Source organism: Bos grunniens, chromosome 8, assembly GCF_055505025.1.
Source record: "Bos grunniens cultivar Pamir isolate PY7600 chromosome 8, Bosgru_T2T1.0, whole genome shotgun sequence".
Taxonomy (NCBI): Eukaryota; Metazoa; Chordata; class Mammalia; order Artiodactyla; family Bovidae; genus Bos; species Bos grunniens.
This window is the reverse complement of record NC_141172.1, coordinates 73,793,162-73,817,370: the sequence shown is the minus strand read 5'-3', so window position 1 is coordinate 73,817,370 and position 24,209 is coordinate 73,793,162.

The window sequence follows — 24,209 nt, the reverse complement described above, 5'->3', positions numbered from 1 at the left end:
AATTTTCCTAGCTTGATGTGTTAAAGTTACTTCATAGTGGATGACTTTTGGCACTGATGACTTCACTAGCTCTCAGTTGTATACCGCTGGTTGTGTAGGAGCTAAAATAGTATTTTGATATAATTTGACTTCGCAAGTAATATTTAAAAGGCAAAGTCTCTCAGGGTGAGAAGCGTAGGCTTTGGGGTTAGACAGATGTCTTCAACTCAGCATTCATTGAATGTGATGAGATGAATGACCAACAAGATATTGGTCTTGTAAGTTCTAGAGATCTATTGTATTATATTATGTTTGTGTTGTTACTTAATTGCTAAGTCAAATCTGACTCTTTTGTGACCCCACGGACTGTAGCACACCAGGCTTTTCAGTCTATGGGATTTCCCAGGCAAGAATACAGGAGTTGCCATGTCCTTCTCCAGGAGATCTTCCTGATCCAGAGAATGAACTCATATCTCTTGCATTAGCAGGAGGATTCTTTAGCACTGAGCCATCAGGGAAGCCCCATATCACACTATAGTCAAAATAATATATTATACACTTAAACTATGTTAAGAGGGCAGATCTCATGTTGTGTTCTTTCCACAATTTAAAAAAAAAAAAAGAGGACTTCTCTGGTTAAGAATCTGCCCTTCCTCTACAGGGTGCATGGGTTTGATTCCTGATCACGGTAGAAAATCCTGCATGCTTCATGATGCAGCCAAAAATAAATAAATAAATAAATAAAAACAATTCTCTGAGCTTCCAAGATATTCTCCCTTTCTGTATTCCTCCAGCCATCTACAGGTAGTTTATAAAAACAAAGAAATATCTAAGAAGGAAAGGAAAGAAATGAATGAATTAACAAAGAAGTCTGACTTAGAGTCTTAGCTTTGCTGCTTACAACTCTGGGTCTTGGGATAACACTAATCTCTTATAGTTTTCCATCTTCATTAGATTGTTGGCGAATTAAGCAAGATGAAAGCACTTTGCAAACTATATGTAAGTGCTCCAAGAATTACTTCACTTTGAGTTGGTGGTCATGTTACCCTCAGGCTTCATAAGCATTGTATGATAAAGTAGTTACTACACCATAATGTCAGCCAAGGTACAAAAATTTCTTCCCTGGCTGGTGATTTTTTCCTTTAGACTTGCAGCAAATGTTCTAATGCTTGAAAGGGCGAGCCTGTTGGGAAAGCTAAATGACACCAGCACCAAGAAAAATTTTTCCCAGAACAAAAACCTACCTTGCTAAAGTTGGAATCACACCTTTGCTATACATCAGTGCAAACAAAGAAACGTTATTTGTTTTGGGCCGCATGCCAAGAATAAAAAAGAAATCTTGGACTTGGAATATTAAAAAAAAAAAAAAGGCATTCACACTCTTTACTTTAAAACTGTTGCCTTATGTATTTGCATATACTCTCACAAACATCTTTTAATTTACCTTGAAAAGGGGGTTGATTGCTTCTAGCAAGATGATTATTCTTAAGATTCTGACTCTTTAAGGCACAGGAAAGTTGGGAATTTCTATAGGAACTTGTTTGCTCCTAGATGTACCCTTTTCCCCTTTTGTGGCTTTTGATCTTCCAGGGTCACAGGTCAAAAGCATACATCTTTCATCTGAAACATAACTGGCCTAACTGTTCGAATCTTTTTTGAATGTATAGCCTGTTGCACTGCAGCAATCAACAAGTTCGTATTTAGGAAAGGAAATGAACAAACAACAAATATCCGGCCTTCCTTCTGAGCTGCAGAGTTGGGCAGGGCAGCCGGCTCAGTCTCAGCTGCATTAAGAACTTGGCCTCCATCGCTTGCACAGCAGAGTATATAGACACTGGAAAACAGATTCAGTGATGTCTGCAATGCATAGATGCATAGAGTGTGGCAGACCATTTCCCAAAGAATAGCAGTACCACCAACCTGAAGCGATTTCTAGGGGAAGAAAATAAAAAATGCATGTGCAGGATTTTATTGCCACAAGACCAGAGAGGTGACCTGCCTATGTAAAGCTGACCAAGTATGAGTACTTCTGGTGGTTTGTTTCATAATGGTGACTTAAGTTTTCTTCTTTGACAAAGTTGCATTCAGTTTGCCTATAAACGTAAAAGACTACTTCTACCAAAATGTATATCTTCCATTTGCTTGAAACTCTTGGTTCTCCCAGTCTCTGTTGGATTTTCTCAGTTTTGAAAGAGAACTATACATAATGATTATTTTGTTTCATCTTACATATATTTGGTAGAAGAAATACAGCAGCCCATGTGTGATGATGAATGGAAATTGATCCTCAGTGTTAGGGGGACAATAAAGAGTGGTGGAGAGGACTTCCTTGGTGGCCCAGTGGCTAAGACTCTGTGCTCCCAATGCAGTGGGGCTGGGTTCAATCCCTGCTCAGGGAACTGGATCCCACATGCTGCAACTGAAGATCCCGAGTGCCACAGCTAAGACCTATTGCAGCCAAGTAAATCATCTAAAATATTTTTTAAAAGCATGGTAGAGACCGGCCATCTAGAAAGTAGACGCCTTGTGCTCTGGACTGAATTGTGTTCCCTTGCCTCTGAATGTGTATTTTGAAGCCCTAACACCCAATGTGACTGTATTTGGAGTTAAGATCTTTAGGAGGTAATTAAATTTAAAAGAGTTCATAAGTGTGGGGCCCTAAACCAGGAGGATTAACATTCTTAAAGAGGTACCGAAGGGCAAACCCTCTCTCTATTTTTCCCAATTGCATAAAGAAGAGGTCATGTGAGCACACAGTGAGATGGCTTACAAGCCATGGAAGAGGCCTAAGAATGAAACCTCAATGTGGGTAAACTCTGGGAGTTGGTGATGGACAGGGAGGTCTGGCATGCTGCAGTCCATGGGGTTGCAAAGAGTCGGATATGACTGATTGACTGAACTGAAGAATGAAACCTACTCATTAAGGGTCCCTAATTATTGCTTGAAAGTGAAAGTGTTGCTCAGTTGTGTCAGACTCTTTGCAACCCCATGAACTGTGGTCTGCCAGGTTCCTCTGTCCAGGAATTTCTCCAGGCAAGAATACTGGAGTGGGTAGTTATGCCTTCTCCAGAGGACCTTCCCGACCCAGGGATTGAACTTGGGTCTCCTACATGGCAGGCACATTCTTTACCATCTGACCCACCAAGGAAGCCCCAATTATTGTTTATTTAAAAAGAAAAAAAAATCACTCAGATTCTGCAATCTCTACAGGGTTGAATCTACAAGATGAATAATCTTGTCAGAACGAAGTAGATGCTCTCTCCATGGCATGTCCACTCCCTCTCTTCCTCCACAGCTGTCAGCTCTCATCCCTCTCAGGAGTTTATCCCAGAGTTTTTATCAGCTGCCCAACATGGCCCTGAAATGCAGTAAGGATCCCATGAAATGAATATAAGGGAAGGAGCAAGTATAAAGGACAATTGGAAGCATCCAATTAAAGAGGAGCAATTGCACATGCAAGAGAGAGAAGTGTAGTCTTTAGTGTAAGTTTTCTGGAAAGACTTGGGAGAATCAAGGAGAGAAAAGATCCCAAAAGGAATTTTCAGACTCCTCCCCTCCTTCCTCCTCCCTCTTCCCTGCCTCCTCTCCATCTTCTCCCTTCAAGAGCCAAACTTTGAGTTGGCCATTGCCTACCTCTTGCTTTTAGTTTTTGGCAATTTCTTTTAGTTTTTTCTCTTTATTTTATGAAGTCAGGGGTAGAGAAGGAAACAGCGGCTGACTCCAGTATTCTTGCCTGGGAAATCTCATGGACAGAGGAGCCAGGCAGGCTGCAGTCCATGGGGTTGAAAAGAGCAGGACATGACTTAACAATTAATCAACAAACAACAATGAAGTCAGGGTAATGCTTTACTCAGATACATGCCCTAAGTGCTGAAGTACCCATATTTGTCTTATGTGGGCTGCAAATTCATTTTATTTAACTTTAATTTTACATTGGTGTATAACCGATTAATAATGTTGTGACAGTTTCAGGTGGAAAGCAAAGGGACTCAGCCATGCATATACATGTATCTGTTCTCCCCCAAACTCCCCTCCCTTCCAGGCTGCTGCATAATGTTGAACAGAGTTCCACGTGCTATACTTGGCCATTTCAAGAGTGCTCCTAATCTGTTTTGGAATAATCCTAGACTTAGTTGGAGTCATTAATAAGATGTCAAGCATGAGTGCCTGCTAAGTCGTTTCAGTCATGTCCAACTTTCTGCCACCCCATGGACTGTAGCCCACCAGACTCCTCTGTCCATGGGATTCTCCAGGCAAGAATATTGGAGTGGGGTGCTATGACCACCTCCAGGGGATCTTCCTGACCCAGGGATTGAACCCACATCTCTTATGTGTCCTGCATTGGCAGGTGGGTTCTTTATCACTAGCACCACCTGGGAAGCCAATAAAATGTCAGAGCTCTCAACAAATAATCAGGGATACAATATTCTCCCTAAGTTTTGTGAGATAAGAGTCTATTATGGATTTGCAGTGTCTAGACTTTTAAAATAAAATACAAAGCAAGGTCTGTTAGGAAACACAGAGAATTCCTTTCCATCCTCTCACCTCCCCACTGCACCCCACTCCTAGGTGCCAAAGATTGGGGACTTCAGAGTAGACAGGATAGAATTGGTCTTTCGTAGTTATTTTAAAATGCTATTTTCCATAATCATGCACACTGAGGGGACAGTGAAGAGCAAGGTCGAGTGTCATGGAGTGTGAGTTGATCAAACATGTTCAAGGCTCTCTTTTGCCTGCGTTGGCATGCAGGTTTAATGTTCTGATATAGGAGTCTTCAGTAAGTAGAATTCATGGCGTCAGTTCTCTGACTCAGGTTTATTTATGAAAAGCCCCTGCTACACATTCATTTTGCAGGAGACCTCTGGGTTTTTATACCCGTTTGACCGTGATGCCCCAAGCTTTGGTGTGCTGATGTATTTGCTAAAGTGTATCTTGGGCTAGCAATGGCTTCCCTCTCCTGTGTTACCACACCCAGCCTACTCCACCAGAAATAAATATCTCCTAACTCACTTTCTAAGAGCACGGGCTCTTTTGTAAAGCAATCTGTTCTCATTTGCATCCTCTTAATTTTTCTTCTTTTCCATAAACCATTTCCAATTAAATTTAACCACACTATATTGAATACTAATAAATATATAAGCCCGAGGAACATAAAGTTACATTTACTAAGGGGGAAATGCCTCAAGGGTGCAGACCATGTCTTATCAGCTTGTCTTCTGACCTCCTAGCATAGCATAGCAGGGGCTTTATAATATATAACTTCAATCAAATCCAAATGGATGTCTCAGCTGTCATTTTAGGTACTCATTATCAGCTAAGACAGAATAGGGCAAATGCAAAATTTAATTATAAATCAGGGCAGGATGTACTAAGCCTGTAATACAAAGTGTTATGAAGGATAACAGTAGAGCAATAACAAAGTTTAGGGGTTAATTAAAAAGAGCTCCATGGAGGAGATAGTAATTAGTGTGATCCATGAAGAATGATGTAGTAGTGGCTCAGTGGTAAAGAACCTTCCTGCAATGTAGGAGAGTTGGGTTCAATCCCTGGGTTGAGAAGATCCCCTGGAAAAGGAAATGACAATCCACTCCAGTATTGTTGCCTGGGAAATCTCATGGACAGAGGAGCCTGGCAGGCTAAAGTCCACATGGTTGCAAAGAGTCGGACAGAATTGAGTGACTAAAAAACAACAACAAATAATGTTTGCAGAATTTCTAACCTTATCCCTCATGCCCAAGGTCAAAGCAAAATCTTGTTTTTCCAGTGTCACTGTGAACAGGGTGCATCCCTGTGGCATAAGCTTCTCCAATCACAGGCACCCTATAGCGTAAGCACCTGAAAATTAATTTTTTTTATTATACTGTAAGCTCCTGATGATACTAGTGGTAAAGAATCTGCCTGCCAATGCAGGAGATTCAAGAGACGTGGGTTTGATCCCTGGGTGTGGAAGATCCCCTGGAGGAGGGCATGGCAACCCTGTCCAATACTCTTGCTTGGAGAATCCTATGGAGAGAGGAGCTATACAGTTCATGGTGTTGCAAAAAGTCAGACATGACCGAGTACACCCACACACACACACACAAGCTCCTGACACTAAGCTTTTGATGACTGAGGCATCCACTTCAAAGACATCCACCTCAAATAAATACATTGCCAGTTCTATAACTAGGTAAAGAGTCAGACTGCTCCACCTATGAGGTTCCCCATTTTAGAAAGCTCTGGTTGACCTAGATAATGGGCCATTTGACTGTTTCCTTTTTGCTTCCGATGCTTTGATTCCTACTCTTACCTTTTAGGTCCAGCAATGAAGGATAAAGCCTTGAAACCCTAGGCACTCCACCCGTGGCCCCAATATAGAAGAACCCTAGGTCTACACCCTCTTTCTCTCTCTTTACCCAAGACCTCACTGTGGCCCCAAGTGTGCTACGTACCCACCAGGACTGGTAAGCACTATACCCTGTTCTTTCAAAGTTCCCTCATTGGTATTGCTGAAGGTGTCTTGGAATCATAGTGTGAACCACAAGGGCTAGTCCAGGAGCAACATTAGCTCTAGTCTGAGAAATGCCCATGAGAGCTCATCATAAGTAGTTCAGGCCCAATGAGTGAAGCAGGGAAAAGGCTAATAGAGTTCTTCCAAGACAATGCAGTGGTCATAGCAAACACCCTCTTCCAACAACACAAAAGAAGACTCTATATATGGACATCACCAGATGGTCAACACTGAAATCAGATTGATTATATTCTTTGTAGCCAGAGATGGAGAAGCTCTATACAGTCAGCAAAAATAAGACCAGAAACTTACTGCAGCTCAGATCATGAACTCCTTACTGCCAAATTCAGACTTAAATTGAAGAAAGTAGGGAGAACCACTATAACATCAGGTTTGACCTAAATCAAATCCCTAACGATTATACAGCAAAAGTGAGAAATAGATTTAAGGGACTAGATCTGATAGACAGAGTGCCTGATGAACTATGGATGGAGGTTTGTGACATTGTACAGGAGACAGGAAGCAAGACCATCCCCAAGAAAAAGAAATGCAAAGAAGCAAAATGGCTGTCTGAGGAGGCTTTACAAATAGCTGTGAAAAGAAGAGAAGTGAAAAGCAAAGGAAAAAAGGAAAGATATACCCATTTGAATGCAGAGTTCTAAAGAATAGCAAGGAGAGATAAGAAAGCCTTCTTCAGTGATTAGTGCAGAGAAATAGAGGAAAACAATAGAATGGGAAAGACTAGAGCTCTCCTCAAGAAAATCAGAGAGACCATGAGAACATTTCATGCAAAGATGGGCTCAGTAAAGGACAGAAATGATATGGACCTAACAGAAGCAGAAGATACTAAGAAGAGGTGGCAAGAATATGCAGAAGAACTGTACAAAAAAGAACTTCATGACCCAGATAATCGTGATGGTGTGATCACTCACCTAGAGCCAGACACCCTGGAATGTGAAGTCAAGTGAGCCTTAGGAAGCATCACTATGAACAAAACAAGTTGAGGTGATGGAATTCCAGTGGAGCTATTTCAAATCCTAAAAGATGATGCTGTGAAAGTGTTGCACTCAATATGCCAGCAAATTTGGAAAACTCAGCAGTGGCCATAGGACTGGAAAAGGTCAGGTTTCATTCCAATCCCAAAGAAAGGCAATGCCAAAGAATGCTCAAACTACCACATGATTGCACTCATCTCACGCGCTAGCAAAGTAATGCTCAAAATTCTCCAAGCCAGGCTTCAGCAGTACATGAACCATAAACTTCCTGATGTTCAAGCTGGTTTTAGAAAAGGCAGAGGAACTAGAGATCAAATTGCCAACATCCACTGGATCATTGAAAAAGCAAGAGAGTTCCAGAAAAACATGTATTTCTGCTTTATTGACTATGCCAAAGTCTTTGACTGTGTGGATCACAATAAACTGGAAAATTCTTCAAGAGATGGGAATACCAGACCACCTGATCTGCCTCTTGAGAAATCTGTATGCCTGTCAGGAAGCAACAGTTAGAACTGGACATGGAACAACAGACTGGTTCCAAATAGGAAAAGGAGTCTGTCAAGACTGTATATTGTCACCCTGCTTATTTAACTTATATGCAGAGTACATCATGAGAAACACTGGGCTGGAAGAAGCACAAGCTGGAGTCAAGATTGCTGGGAGAAATATCAATAATCTCAGATATGCAGATGACACCACCCTTATAGCAGAAAGTGAAGAACTAAAGAGCCTCTTGATGAAAGTGAAAGTGGAGAGTGAAAAAGTTGGCTTAAAGTTCAACATTCAGAAAACTAAGATCATGGCATCTGGTCCCATCACTTTATGGCAAATAGATGAGGAAACAGTGGAAACAGTGAGAGACTTTATTTTGGGGGGCTCCAAAATCACTGCAGATGGTGACTGCAGCCATGAAATTAAGAGATGCTTACTCCTTGGAAAAAGAGTTATGACCAAGAAAAGGAGGAAGCTATTGTGGTGATGGGGGTTTCCAAGGCTCAGGATCCTCAATGCCCATTCCTCCCAACCTCTCATATGACCCGCCCACCACACTCATCACATTCTTGCTCTTAGTATCTCCCCTCCTAATCCACTTACCATTATCTGTCCTTCAATAACATAATCATTAGAGTCCTTCATTTGGCAGTCCAATTTTACATTATTAATTATTGGATCTTTTTTTTTTCCTCGCAAAACTCAGAGGATTTTGCTTCACTGTCTTGGAATAAAGCTTTGTTGGCAAGGTATCCAACCATGCTTTGAGTATACACAAGCCCACAAAAATTTTTTAATTTAATGAGTTTATTGATTGAAGTGTAAATTTGTTTTTGTTGATTATTTCCACAGGCAATTACCTTCACTATGATCTTACCCAAAAGAAATTTGTCTTTCTTTTTCCCTCAAGCACATGATCTCACTAGCCTGGAAAGAAGAAATAAAAATATTTCATTAAAAAATAAAACATATGCTTACATTCACAGTGATAGGTTGATGGCATGACTGAAATAAATTATTACTCCTGTTTGTGGGTATAGTTAAAAGACTGATGGGTGACACGTAGTTCTTTTGGAATCTGTCATGAAAACACACACAAGCACACATATTTAAGCACGCATTCTAGTTGTAGTCATTCTTAGTGGAGTTATGCAGGATGGCAAGGGATACGTGAATCCACAGTGTTAGGCTGCTATATGAAAAGGGAACTTCACAATACAATACCATCATAAATGATTGTGGAACTTATTTGTTCCACTAGGCTCAGAAAATTATCTCCCTCCTCCCCCTAGGAAAACTAAAGGGGGGCAGTTACTCATCTCTCCATCTCTTGACCTCTTGAATGTAGTCCCAGGACCTAAGGGTGGTAAACAGATATTCCTATAGAAGCAACATGAAGCAAGATTCACCACCCTTCTTGGAAAGCTTTAAAGCCACCAGTTCAGTTCAGTTCCGTCATTCAGTCATGTCTCACTCTTTGCAACCCCATGGCCTGCAGCACACCAGGTCTCTCTCTCCATCACCAACTGCCAGAGTTTACTCAAACTCATGTCCATTGAGTTGGTGATGCCATCCAATCGTCTTATCCCCTTCTCCTCCTGCCTTCAATCTTTTGCAGCATCAGAGTCTTTTCAAATGAGTCAGCTTTTAGCATCAGATGGCCAAAGTATTGGAGTTTCAGCTTCAACATCAGTCCTTCCAATGAATATTTAGGACTGATTTCCTTTAGGATGAACTGGTTTGAGTTCCTTGCAGTCCAAGGGACTCTCAAGGTCTTCTCCAACACCACAGTTCAAAAGCATCAATTCTTTGGCTCTCAGCTTTCTTTATAGTCTAACTCTCATATCCATACATGACTACTGGAAAAAACATAGCCTTGATCAGATGGACCTTTGTTGGCAAAGTAATGTCTCTTGATTAGCAGTGAATTTGAGCAATCTACTCCAGCTACCATTGTTACATCCTTCAGGAGCAAGAGGTTCATATGGGTTAAATAATGAGGTATCAGCCAGAGATGTAGGGCTAAGGGTTCATGGACTGCATTCCGAAGTAGGACCAACCAGAGGATCAGGTACACCGGTGTAGGTGGGCATTGCTTATTGTGACAGTCATTTCAGCTGGATCTGTGCTCTGGAACCAAGAGCAAAATCATCTCTGGATATCAGAGCTGAGTGGTCTAATCTCCACTGTATTTGGCACCTAGTTTTCCATAAGCAACCCCCCTTTTACTTACGAGACTCAGAAAAACCTCTCGAAACTATTAATATAAACTGGATCTAGTTTTGCAGGTGCCAAAATTTGTCTTTTTTAAAAATTCATTAAATTCTGTATCCTATCATTTGTGATCATGTACATTTCAATTCTAGTCCTTCAAAAGGAGAAAAAGACTAACTTTCAGGAAGTAGAAGAAATATCAACGTTTTCAAACAATTTGTCTTTGATGGGACAGATGGAAGTCGATGACCTGACTGGTGCATCTGAAGAGGATTTGAAGAATCTTCAAACTAGGAACTTTATTCACCTGTCTATATTGAGATCAACAGCTTGGAAGAGTCTATTTCCCCTGATTTACAAAAAATAAGTTGTCTTTTGGCTTAGAAAATACTTTTTATTTTAAAAAAGAAAGATTTTTTGAGCTTGTGAGAATGTAGAAACCTTTGAAGACTGACCTCATTTGTGAAATTATTGGAGTGACCCTTGTTCCTAAATAAGGTCTCTGTTTTGAGATGATCTTTTCTGAGGAATGTTTTAAAAATACTATCGAATACCTTAAGCATAACCTTGCTTTCTCTTAGCCAAAAAAGAACATAGAAAATTCTTAACTGAAACTGTTAAGTCTACATTAAGCCAGTAAAACTCTTACCATAGGAAAAGACACAATACATTATCTTGCTATAATACTGTATTAGGGTTCTTACAGAGGCTGAGAAGTCCCAATAATTTGTTTGTCTATAAGCTTAAGACCTGGGAAAACTGGTAGTACTGTTCAAGTGCAAGTCCAAAGGCCTGAGAACCAGGAGAATTGATGCTGTAATTTCTGGTCCAGACCAGAACCTGAACCAGAAGCACTAATAATGTAAACTCCAGTTTGAAGGCAGAAGATAGAAGTCCCAGCTCAGTCAGGGAGACAGAGAGACAGAAAGACACAGAGAGACAGAGACAGAAACCAACAGAGACAGAGACACACAGAGAGAGACAGAGAAGTGAGCAAATTCTTCTTCTCCACATTTTTGTTGTATTCAAGCCATCAGTGGATTAGAAGATTCCCAACAACGCTGAGGGGAGTCATTGGCTTTTCTCAGTTTCCTGATTCAGGTGGTCATCTTACCCAGCAAGACTGTCACAGACATAGCCAGAAATAGTGTTTATTCAAATATCTTTGCACTCCATGAACCAGCCAAGAAAATACATAAAATTAGCCATCACAAAAACCTTCAGAGATTGTTTTCCGAATAGCTTTCTTTGTTTTTGACTCTATTATGTGTGCCCACAGCTAAAATTGCCATGTAGTTCTACAAAACTTGCTCCAAAAAGCAAATAAACCAAAGTGCCTCTACCCACATAAATACCACCTCATACTTACAAGAAGCAACTACTCTCTCTCTATATTTTTTTTTTTTAGCTATTTCCCTTGGTATCTATCTTGATATTTCTATATAACATGATTTTATTGCTGTGCTGTGCTAATTTGCTTTGGTTGTGTCCAAGTCTTTGCAATCCCATGGACTGTAGCCTGCCAGTCTTCTCTGTCCATGGGATTCTCCAGGCAAGAATACAGGAGTGGGTTGCCATGCCCCTCTCCAAAGGATTTCATTTGCAACTTCTTGGTTTTTCCATGAATGAATGTTCACTATGAAAAATGATAATTTAACTTTCATTTACATACTCAACCCATGCATATTTACACTGTTCATATCCTCACCTTCCCAGTAGATTTATATCATAACTTTGGTTAGATTGATATGTATGACTATAAAATAGGAAAAGGAGTACATCAAGGCTGTATATTGTCACCCTGCTTATTTAACTTATATGCAGAGTACATCATGAGAAACGCTGGACTGGAAGAAGCACAAGCTGGAATCAAGATTGCTGGGAGAAATATCAATAACCTTAGATAAGCAGATGACACCACCCTTATAGCAGAAAGTGAAGAGGAACTCAAAAGCCTCTTGATGAAAATGAAAGAGGAGAGTGAAAAAGTTGGCTTAAAGCTCAACATTCAGAAAACTAAGATCATGGCATCCGGTCCCATCACTTCATGGGAAATAGATGGGGAAACAGTGGAAACAGTGTCAGACTTTATTTTGGGGGGCTCCCAAATCACTGCAGATGGTGATTGCTGCCATGAAATTAAAAGATGCTTACTCCTTGGAAGGAAAGTTATGACCAACCTAGATAGCATATTCAAAAGCAGAGACATTACTATGCCAACAAAGGTCCATCTAGTCAAGGCTATGGTTTTTCCTGTGGTCATGTATGGATGTGAGATTTGGACTGTGAAGAAGGCTGAGTGCTGAAGAATTGATGCTTTTGAACTGTGGTGTTGGAGAAGACTCTTGAGAGTCCCTTGGACTGCAAGGAGATCCAACCAGTCCATTCTAAAGGAGATCAGTCCTGGGTGTTCATTGGAGGGACTGATGCTGAAGCTGAAACTCCAATACTTTTGCCCGCCTCATGTGAAGAGTTGACTCATTGGAAAAGACTCTGATGCTGGGAGGGACTGGAGGCAGGAGGAGAAGGGGACAACAGAGAATGAGATGGCTGGATGGCATCACCAACGCGATGGACATGAGTTTGGGTGAACTCAGGGAGTTGGTGATGGACGTGGAGGCCTGGAGTGCTGTGATTCATGGGGTCGCAAAGAGTCGGACACAACTGAGTGACTGAACTGACTGACTGATGCATTATTAATCATGTACTCTGGCATAAGTCATGCTACATACTAAAATATCTTCTCCTTTCTTCCAAGATTTAGTTCTTTCTGGAGAAAATGATTCCTTTGTTTTGCTGTTGTCATAGTTTCCTCTGTACTTATGAATGCATCCCTACTCACTATTACCCTCCCCCTATATCGTCTATCAATTTTCCCTACTTTATGACAACCCCCTGATATCAAGACCGATGGCATCGATGGCTGTCCGGCTGTCACCGTAGGATCTATTTTCATTGTCACCTTAGGAATTCTCTCCCCCTCTCTATTCTAGTGAGCTTCCCAGGTGGCGCTAGTGGTAAAGAACCCGTCTGCCAATGCAGGAGACATGAGTCATGGGTTCAGTCTCTGGGTCAGGAAGATCCCCTGGAGGAGGACACAGCAACTCACTCCCGCATTCCTGCCTGGAGAATCCCATGGACAGAGAAGTCTGAGGGGGGGCTCCAGTCCATAGGGTCACAAAAAGTCGGACATGACTGGAGTGACTTAACACGCGTGCTGTATTCTAGGGCATCCCACTTATCTTGGTACACCAACCTTTCTATCTTTTCATTTATTACATTGTTTTAATAAAGTACCACTTCCAGTAACTCAGTGAGAAACGAAATACAGGAGATACATTTTTTGAGAGTTTTTGTATTTGAAAATGTCTCTCTTATCAGGTATCATCCCAGGTGGCTCAGTGGTTAAGAGTCCGCCTGCCAATGGTATAAACAAAGGAGATGAAAGTTCCATCCCTGAGTCAGGATGATCCCCTTGTGCAGGATATGGCAACATACTCAAGTATTCTTGCCTGGAAAATTCCATGGACAGAAGAGCCTGGTGGGCTACAGTTCATGGGGTTGCAAAGAGTCAGGCATAGCTGAGCACACACACTTACATAATCCCATTTCTGTTACTCTCTGTTTTTGGAAGGAGGAGAAATAAAAGTTCAAGTTCAATCTGCAATCTCTATTATCAGTTTTTAGAGATAGATTTTCTTTCTTTTATTCAACAAAACTATCATTTGTTTCCCACAATGCTGCAGGCAAAGAAGAAGTTTTTATTTGACATTTTTGCCCAATTAACTAATAATAGTTTTTATTTAAATTTTTTCTTAATTCTTCTAAGGCATTGTTACAGTCTTTGTTTTATTTTTAACTACTATAATTATGAAATTTAAAAATGCAGCTTCAAAATGGGCAAAATTGAAAATTATTTGAGCTCTTGGAATTTTAACATCTGTGGTAATCTGAAAATTATACTAACTTCTCCCAATATATATATTTTTAATACTGGAGAGTTTCTGTCATCTATGACTAAAGCAATAATAATGCAGGTAGCTATGAAAAGCAATGATAATATTGAAAAGAAATTGATTTGAAATACAATTTCTGTATAAGGAAGACCTGTCCATTAATGAGACAACTTCCTACTCTAATTGACCAAAGGACACGATGACCACAACTAATGAAAATATGTATTTTTCCTCTAATATCTTTACGCGTGTTCCGAGAGTGTCATTTTGTTCAATATTTTAAAGAAGGCTAATGTGCAAATGATGCAATAATGGATGTAACAAAAAGTGCCCGATTTTCCCAAGCATTACTAAACCAGGACAGTTCATTATCTTTATTTTAGAGCTACTCCTGTTTTTATGGAGCACCACTTATCACATAAAAATTATATGATGGACAAAGATTCCTAAGAAGAACCTCTTTCTAGCCCTGAAAGCTCTTTGATCTAGTAGAATAATTGTTCTTAGGATTGAAATGCATAACCATTACATAATGAAGGACAATGTTTTGAGCTCTTCTGGTTGATGGAACATGTTTCAATCTGTTGAATTCACCTTCAGTTGAAGTATTTTAACTCATAGCAATGGTAGATATTATCTCTCTTAGCATCCACAGAGTTAAAAATCTTTTGTTAGGGACACTTCTATTGTAAACACACTGTGAACACACAGTGTTGAAAAGAATGGTTAAGAAATAGAAAATTGAAAGACAGACCTAAACACGAAGATTAACCACTTATGGCTCTGAAGTGGGCTAGGGAAGGAGAAATCTGTGGGTATCACAGCCTTTGAGTCCCAAAGAATCCAGAGGGGCCCCAGAATTCCTCTCTTACAGTGAGAAGTTTGTTTGTTTTTTTTTAAAGAGCCACAGAGACAAGAGTACAGAACCAGGCTAATATCCTCAAGGTTGCCACAAATGGCAGGATGATCTTTTTTCCAATGGTTGAATGTTATTTCCTTGTATGTATATACATGACAGGCTTCCCAGATGGGGCTAGTGGTAAAGAACTCACCTGCCAATGCAGGCAAATGCAGACAGAAGAGACATGGGTTCAATCCCCGATTCAGGAAGATTCCCTGGAGGAGGGCATGGCTACCCACTCCAGTATTCTTGCCTGGAGAATCCCACGGACAGAGAAGCCTGGTGGGCTATGGTGCATGGGGTCACAAACAGTCAGACATGACTGAGCGACTTAGCACCTGCACCACACCCCGACATATATGACATCTTTATGCGTTCATCTGCTGATGCACTCTTAGGCTGTTTTCATAGAGGAATGCAACTGCTCAAAGTCCCTTTTTCTGTTTTGTTAATTAGTATCTCCTTCCTATATAGTGAGAAAACTTTGTAATTGCAAGCTTTAAGTGCAATTGATGATAACCATTAATACACAGAAAGTTTACAAATACTGCTGAATTAAGTGGCATTTAACACCTGGAAATATTTTAGGTCAATTACAATTTGCTAAACACCAGAATCAGTATGCTGCTCATGAAGCTTTCTTCTAAACCGGAGAGTAATTGAAACATTGCTTTTGAAAACAGTAAAAGCACCTTCTATCTGTGTGCTGCTGCTGCTGCTAAGTCACTTCAGTCGTGTCCGACTCTGTGCGACCCCATAGACGGCAGGCCACCAGGCTCCCCCGTCCCTGGGATTCTCCAGGGAAGAACACTGGAGTGGGTTGCCATTTCCTTCTCCAATGCATGAAAGTGAAAAGTGAAAGTGAAGTCGCTCAGTCGTGTCCAACCCTCAGCGACCCCATGGACTGCAGCCTACCAGGCTCCTCCATCCATGGGATTCCCCAGGCAGGAGTACTGGAGTGGGGTGCCATTGCCTTCTCCGAACTTTCCCAAAAGGGGCAAGTTTAGGCAAATGGCCAAGAGATTTTATTTTCAAAGAACAATAAAGAAATGTCAATAATTTAATATATGATTTCATTGACTTTTAAAACTATTTTATTGTAAGAACAAATCATAAACACAGAATGCCTTTCCAAACAAAGTATAGCCTAATGAGTTGTTAAAAGGTCTTTTTGTAGCCCTGACTCAGGGGAAGACTTATGGCCCATTTCAATCACAATCCTTGTTCTTTTCCTTCTCCCAAAGTAACTGCTATACTGACTTCCATAGAGCTCACATAAATGTCCATTTCTAGAGGCTATAGTTTAATTTTGCTCATTTTTTTAAGTTCATATTTTATATCAGTTTTAATCCATAGAGTTCCCCTCCAACTCTCTGTTGTTCTTATAGTCTATCTATTAAGGAATCTGGAACATTTGCCCTATTGACTATCTTACATTCTTGATTCTAAACTGCTTACTCGTAGCTTAGTTCTTCTCTCCTTTCTATTTCCTACAAATTAGCAGCTGAACCCAGAGACTTGATCAGAAAGTGAAAGTGTTACTTGCTCAGTCATGTCCGACTCTTTGCAACCCTGTAGACTGTAGCCTGTGAGGCTCCTCTGTCCACCGAATTCTCCAGGCAAGAACACTGGTGTGGGTTGCCATTCCCTTTTCCGGGGGATCTTCCCAATCCAGGGTTTGAACCCGTCTCCTGCATTGCAGGAAGATTCTTTCCTGTCTGAGCCACCAGGGAAGCCCAGACTCAGGTTCAAATCCTTTGGCAAAACTGTGTGATGTTCTACACATTCACCAGGAGGCACCTATCTGATTGTCTCTCTTTTTGTGCTCTTAGCAGCTGTTGACTCTCATTGTCTTGATCCGGTCACTCGTTGGCGGCTGCAAATCCATCGTTCTTTTTCATTTATTAGATAAACTGCTTTTATCCAGAGGTACTTCCCCTCTTCTACTATGTGGTTACCAGTGGTATATTTTGTACAGAGAAGCCAGGATAAATGCTTGAATCTCACCCTGGAAATATTTGTTCAGCAATGGTATTGTGGGGATAGAGAGAAATGATTTACAATTCACAAAATTTTAATATTCAAGAATAAAAATGTAATTCCATATTTTTATGAAACAAAAAAACCTGTAGAGATTTCATATTCCTATTAGGTAATTTTTCTCTGACTAATAATCTTATATTAAAGCACATTCTGAGAGAAAAATGTCCATGCCATAAGAATGCAGATCAATAAGTGTTCACAAGTGGTACATACCATGTTGTCAACAACCAGACAAAAAAACAGAGCACTGCCCCCTGTCAACCCCTTCCAGTCACAACTGTCCCCAAGGATAACCTCTCAGCCAACAGCGAATTGTCCTGTTTTAATGCTTGATGGGAGGACTTATACATTACATACTGTGCTGTATCTGGGTTCTTTTGCTCATCATTATGCTTACAATAGTCACTGTACTGTTTATCCATTATTCTGTTGATAGGATTTGTGTTGATTCCAGTTTGGAATGGTTTGATGATGAATTTTTCAGGGCATGCCTTTTCAAAAAAATTATTTCTTAAAAAAATTTTTAATTGAAGTATAATAGCTTTGATTTTTAATTGCAGTATAATAGTATAATGCAAAAAGGCAAAATGGTTGTCTGAGGAGGGCTTACAAATGGCTGAGAAAAGAAGAGAAGCTAAAGGCAAAGGAGAAAAGGAAAGATACACCCATTTGAATGCAGGGTTCCAAAGAATAGCAAGGAGAGATAAGAAACCCTTCTTCAGTGATCAATGCAAAGAAATAGAGGAAAAGAACAGAATGGGAAAGACTAAGAGATCTCTTCAAGAAAATTAGAGATGTCAAGGGAACATTTCATACAAAGATGAGCACAGTAAAGAATAGAAGTGTTATGGACCTAACAGAAGCAGGAGATATTAAAAAGAGGTGGCAAGAATACACAGAAGAACTACACAATAAAGCTCTTAATGACCCAGGTAACCACGATGGTGTGATCACTCACCTAGAGCCAGACATCCTGGAATGCAAAGTCAAGTGGGCCTTAGGAAGCTTCACTATGAACAAAGCTAGTGGAGGTGATGGAATTTCAGTTGAGCTATTTCAAATCCTAAAAGATGATGCTGTGAAAGTGCCTCACTCAATATGCCAGCAAATCTGGAAAACTCAGCAGTGGCCACAGGACTGGAAAAGGTCAGTTTTCATTCCAATCCCAAAGAAAGGCAATGACAAAGAATGCTCAAACTACAGCACAAATGCACTCATCTCACACGCTAGCAAAGCAATGCTCCAAGCCAGGCTTCAACAGTAAATTTCCAGATGTTCAAGCTGGATTTAGAAAAGGCAAAGGACCCAGAGATCAAATTGCCAACATCCGTTGAATTATCAAAAAGCAAGAGAGTTCCAGAAAAACACGTATTTCTGCTTTATTGACTATGCCAAAGCCTTTGACTGTGTGGATCACAATAAACTGTGGAAAATTCTTCAAGAGATGGGAATACCAGACCACCTGACCTGTCCCTGAGAAATCTGTATGCAGGTCAAGAAGCAACAGTTAGAACCAGACATGGAACAACAGACTGGTTCCAAATTGGGAAAGGAGTTCGTCAAGGCTGTATATTGTCACCCTGCTTATTTAAGTTATATGCAGAGTACATCATGGGAAATGCCAGGCTGGATGAAGCACAAGTTGGAATCAAGATTGCAGGGAGAAATATCAATAGCCTCAGATACGCAGATGACACCATCCTTATGGCAGAAATTGAAGATCTGAAGAGCCTCTAGATGAAAGTGAAAGAGGATAGTGAAAAAGCTGGCTTAAAACTCAACGTTTAAAAAGCAAAGATCATGGCATTCAGTCCCATCACTTCATGGCAAATAGATGGGGAAACAGAAACAGTGAGAGACTTTATTTTGGGGGCTCCAAAATCACTGCAGCTGGTGACTGCAGCCATGAAGTCAAAATACTTTCTCCTTGGAAGAAAAGCTATGACCAACCTAGACAGTATATTAAAAAGCAGAGACATTACTTTGCCAACAAAGGTTTGTCTAGTCAAAGCTATCGTTTTTCAAGTGGTCGTGTATGGATATGAGAGTTGGACTACAAAGAAAACTGAGTGCCGAAGAATTGATGCCTTTGAACTGTGGTCTTGGAGGAGGCTCTTGAAAGTCCCTTGGACTGCAAGGACCAGTCCATTCTAAAGGAAGTCAGTCCTGAATATTCATTGGAAGGTCTTATTCTGAAGCTGATGCTCCAACACTTTGGCCACCTGATGCGAAGAACCAACACCTTGGAAAAGACCCTGATGCTGGGAAAGATCGAAGGCAGGAGGAGAAGGGGATGACAGAGGATCAGATGGTTGGATGGTATCACTGACTTGATGGACATGAGTTTGAGAAAGCTCTGGGAGTTGGTGATGAACAGGGAACATTGGTGTGCTACAGTCCATGGGGTCATAAAGAGTTGGACACGACTGAGCGACTGAACTGAACTGATAATAGCTTTATACTGTTTTATTAGTTTCTGCTGTACAATGAAGTGAATCAGTCATATGTATACCTATATTCCCTCTCTTTTGAGCCTCCATCCCATCCGCCTCCCAGCCCTCTAGGTCATCACAGAGCACCAAGCTGAGCTCCCTGTGCTATACAGCAGCCTCCCACTAGCTATCTATTTACACATAAAATATTTTACACATAAAATAGATAGCTAGTGTTAGTTGCCCAGTCATGTCCAACTCTTTGTGATCCCATGAACTGTAGCCCGCAAGGCTCCTCCATCCATGGGATTTCCCAGGCAAGAATACTGGAGTGGGTTGCCATTTCCTTCTCCAGGGGATCTTCCTGAACCAGGGACTAAACCCACGTCTCCTGCACTGCAGGCAGATTGCTTACCACTGAGCCACCGGGGAAAAAGATAACCTTAGTGATTATCCAAAAGACTTGATTTTAGACTTCCAGCCTCCAGAACTGAGATACAATACATTTCGGTTGTTTAAGCCTCCCAGTGTGTGGTACTTCGCTACAGCAAGCTAATCCATCACACTTTTTGGATTCGTACCTGGGTCATTACCTATTTGCTGATCCTTCATTTGCTTTTAATTTAAGCTTAACAATGGGCTTTTAAAGCTATGTAATCTTGGATAAATTATTTAACTTCCTTAAATACCAGTGTCCTCATCTGTATAATTAAGATAATAATCATACCTGCATTGTAGGATTATTGTCAGAATTAAACAAACCTGTATATAAAGAACTTCTTAAAATATCTCAGAAAATTAGCTTTCATAAATATTTATTATCATTAGTATATACAAAGTCACAACCTCAGTAAATTCCCCGAAGCAGAACTTGGACAAAAGCAACAAAATGACCCTAGGAAAACGAGATGAAGAAAGTGATAATAACAAAAGCAGAAAAAAATAACACTAGCCAAAAATGTGATTCTCATAGCTAACAATCATAAAGCAGTTTCTATGTACTGAGCCCTGTGGTAAGTGTTCTACCCAGACTCTCATTGAATTCTCAGTATTACGGGGTAGTGGGTGCATACCTCCTCAGCCATGTTCGGCTCTGCGACTCCATGGACTGTAGCCCTCCAGGCTCCTCTGCCCGTGGGATTTTCCAGGCAAGAATATTGCAGTGGGTTGCCATTTCCTACTCACAGGGATTAAACTTGCGTCTTTTGCATTGTAAGGATGATTCTTTACCACTGTGCCACCTGGGAAGCCCATTATGAAATAGGTGATATGATTGTTCCATTCTATTAGGTAAGAAGACTGAGGTTTTGAGAAGAGAGGTAATTGGCCCAAGGTTACAAAACGAGAGTCAAGACTTGCCCCAGAAAGTGACTACAGACCCTAAGTCCTTAATCACTGTAGATAACATGGTCTTCAGCCATAATACAGCTGTCACATTCCAGGGAATTCCTTGCTGCCTCTCATAAACTGTTTCTACTGCATATCCTGTGCTATTAAATGTAGTCACTTCTTGTAACCCACCCCATAGCACTTCTGGTTCCACACACACACACACACACACAAACACCAACACTTGTTTGAACTCCCTCCACCATTATTCAAGAGTGACAAAAAAACAACCAACAATTTCTCGTTCCTAGGCTGTCCCTCCAACAGTTGATAAGTAAACAAGCTTCCTACCATTCAAATATGGGAAGGTTCACACACTGCACAGCTTTCCTTGCATCTACCTTGCACATATCCATGTCCAGTCTCTTCCTCTTGGGGCACAAGTGTAGCTCATAGGGCCCACCCCTGCTCACACTTGGCTACCACTTCTCCTGACTCTCTTACTCTGTCCTTCTAAAATGGCTTCTTTACCCCACAAATAATTTCAAGTCAAATCCAGAATGGATTTTTTTTTTGCTTCACTTATGATCCACAAATAAGAACAAGTTCCAAAGACAGTATTTTTCAAAATATTTGTAAATCTCTGGTCCCTATGAGTTCAGCAGACAGTGATTCTTTTTTAAAAATTTAAACCTCCACTTTCATGTCATGCTCTCATAAAAACAAATGCAGTTAGTTGAAGTATACCTTTATTTGGCTACTGCATTTTTTCAGATAATTCTTTGTTTGAAGAATTTTTATACAACATGGTTGGCATATACGAAGAGAAGCCCCACAAGCAGAACAAAGGTAAATTGCAATTAGTTGTTTTGTAGGCATTGTGTTCAGAAAGCCCAGTGTTTATTTCAGCTTTGCACATACTGTATAATGACATAGTATATCGTGATCCATACACATTTAGAGACTATAATTATAGCATTGCTTCACCACCTCATTTGCTAAGCTTCGTTGAAAACTGAAGCTAAGTGGAATAAGAGTCTACCAATTTATCCTACAAATTTATCCCAGCTAGAAATAAAATTCCAAAAACAATAATGTTTTTAAAAAGAAATTCAATTGCTGCAATTTTCATCTTCTTAGAGTTTGATGCAAGTAGAAAGCACAAAAATGGGATTTTTCATTGGGTTTTTATTGCCATTCAAGTAAGCGGGTTGGGTAATGTTTTCTGGTTTCTATTAAAGTGCCTCTGTTATAATTAAAGATGGATGGACCTCAGTTTGGCTGCCCTGGCACATTTTATACCCTTTTTAAAGATGTTTTGGGTTCAGAGACATTCAGAGTGTACTTTGTCCTAAACACTCTCTCTTTTCGTTTTTAAGTGGCTGTGTAAACATTTATATCAGTTTCAGATTCATTTACACTTATCTCATCAAAACTTTTCACAGCATAGCTCTGGATGGACTAAAATAAAACTAAACGCTCTTACTTATAAAAGACACTGGATTCCAGACTCTCACTGCAGATTCTACCAGATACTTTCTCCTTACAAGCACAAAGTCATGTTGTGTCAAGTATAATTGGATTAAAATATCCACTAAGCTTTCATTTCATCTGAACATCTCTGTCCTATCTGAGCCCTGAGGAGCTACTGGGCCCCGGACTTTCCATCTTACTTGCTCTTGGTTTCACAATAATTTCACAATTGAAGCTCAGTGTACTCAAAATTCATCATCTTTCCTCCCAAACCTTTTTTCTCCTTTTCATTTTCTCAGAAAGTGTCACAAACTTTGTCAAACCCAGAACCTGGAATCCTCCTTGGCTCTTATTTCTCCCTCATTTCCTGCCATCCCACTAAATTCTGTTCATTTCACCTCCTAACTTTCTAGTTATTTGTGCTTTAACTCCCCCAGTCTATGCAACACTATTTTCTTGTCCATATTTATGTAAGAACCATTTTAAACTACTTGATTTTGGAACTGAGCAGGACTGTGTAGCTCTCCTGGGTTCAAAAGCCTTTCTGTGTCCCCCATTTCTTCATTACAGGAGATAGGCTTCATTCAGTCTCCCTTCCCTGAGTTCCCACAGGCAGGTTCAAACAGTTGCTAGTTGGGGAAGGGACAGTATGCAGAGACAAGGGAGAAGCAGTAAAAAATTTTAAAAATGATAGTGCAGCCTTGGGACAAGGTCTTAGTTCCCCCTCAAGGATGCATCTAACAATATCTTTGAGTTGTTTTGCAGATACTGAAACCCCCACCACATGAGAGAAATTAATTGTACGGCGCCCACAGGCACGTAGACCCCCAGACCAGAAACCAGAACATTCCAGTGTTCTGGAACCAGAGCACTGATGCTGACTCCCTCTCACCTTATTGTTGTTCAGTCACTTAGTTATGTCCAACTCTTGGTGACCCCATGGACTGCAGCACACCAGGCTTCCCTGTCTCACTATCTCCCAGAGTTTGCTCACTCATGTCCACCGAGTCGGTGATGCCATCCAACCATCTCATCCTCTGTTGCCCCCTTCTCCTGCTTCCCTCAATCTTTCCCAGCATCAAGGTCTTTTCCAACGAGTCCATTCTTCACATCAGGTGGCCAGAGTAATGGTACTTCGGCTACCACCAGCTAATTAGAAGATTGTCCATGAGCTGATTATCCTGTCTTTGAACCATTACTATAAATCTTCTCATTACCCTCTCCAGGTCAGGACACACAGTTTTGAGGGCATTAGCCCATGGTAGCCCCCTTTAGCTGACAAAACAGTAAAGCTATTCTTTTCTACTTCACCCAAAACTCTATCTCCAAGATTTAATTTGGTGTCAGGATACAGAGGCAGGATTCAGCTTCAATCTGTCTCGAGACAGATCGCTCCCCAGTCCATTGTTCACATAAAATCACAGGGGTAGTAATGGAGTAGAACCGCATGGGGCCTTACTGGAAAAGGCCTGCCCCATATCCTCTACTTTAGCTCCTCTCTGAAGTACCTAGATAGTAGTATTTGAGCACATTTCCTGAGCTGTTTGGCAGATATAAAAAACCTTCCCCTCCCCAGTTAATGGAAGATGTTAACTGTTTGACAATGATGAGCACACAGCCCCAGCCTCCTGGAGCCTCAGGACTGTGATGTTCACCCCTGTGACACCGCCCTGCTACCTCACCATCAGCCATCAGAGAGTTGTGCACAAGCTGATCTCAGACCCTGCAACCCACCGCCCCCACTACACCTGATTTTTAAAAGTGCTTGGCTGAAACTCTTCCAGGAGCTCTGGGGCATTTTAGGGCATGACCCCACTGGTCTCCTTCCATGGCCCTGTGATAAACATTTCTCTGCTCCAAACTCCAAAGTTTCCAATTGTTTGGCCTCACTGTGTGTTGGGCACA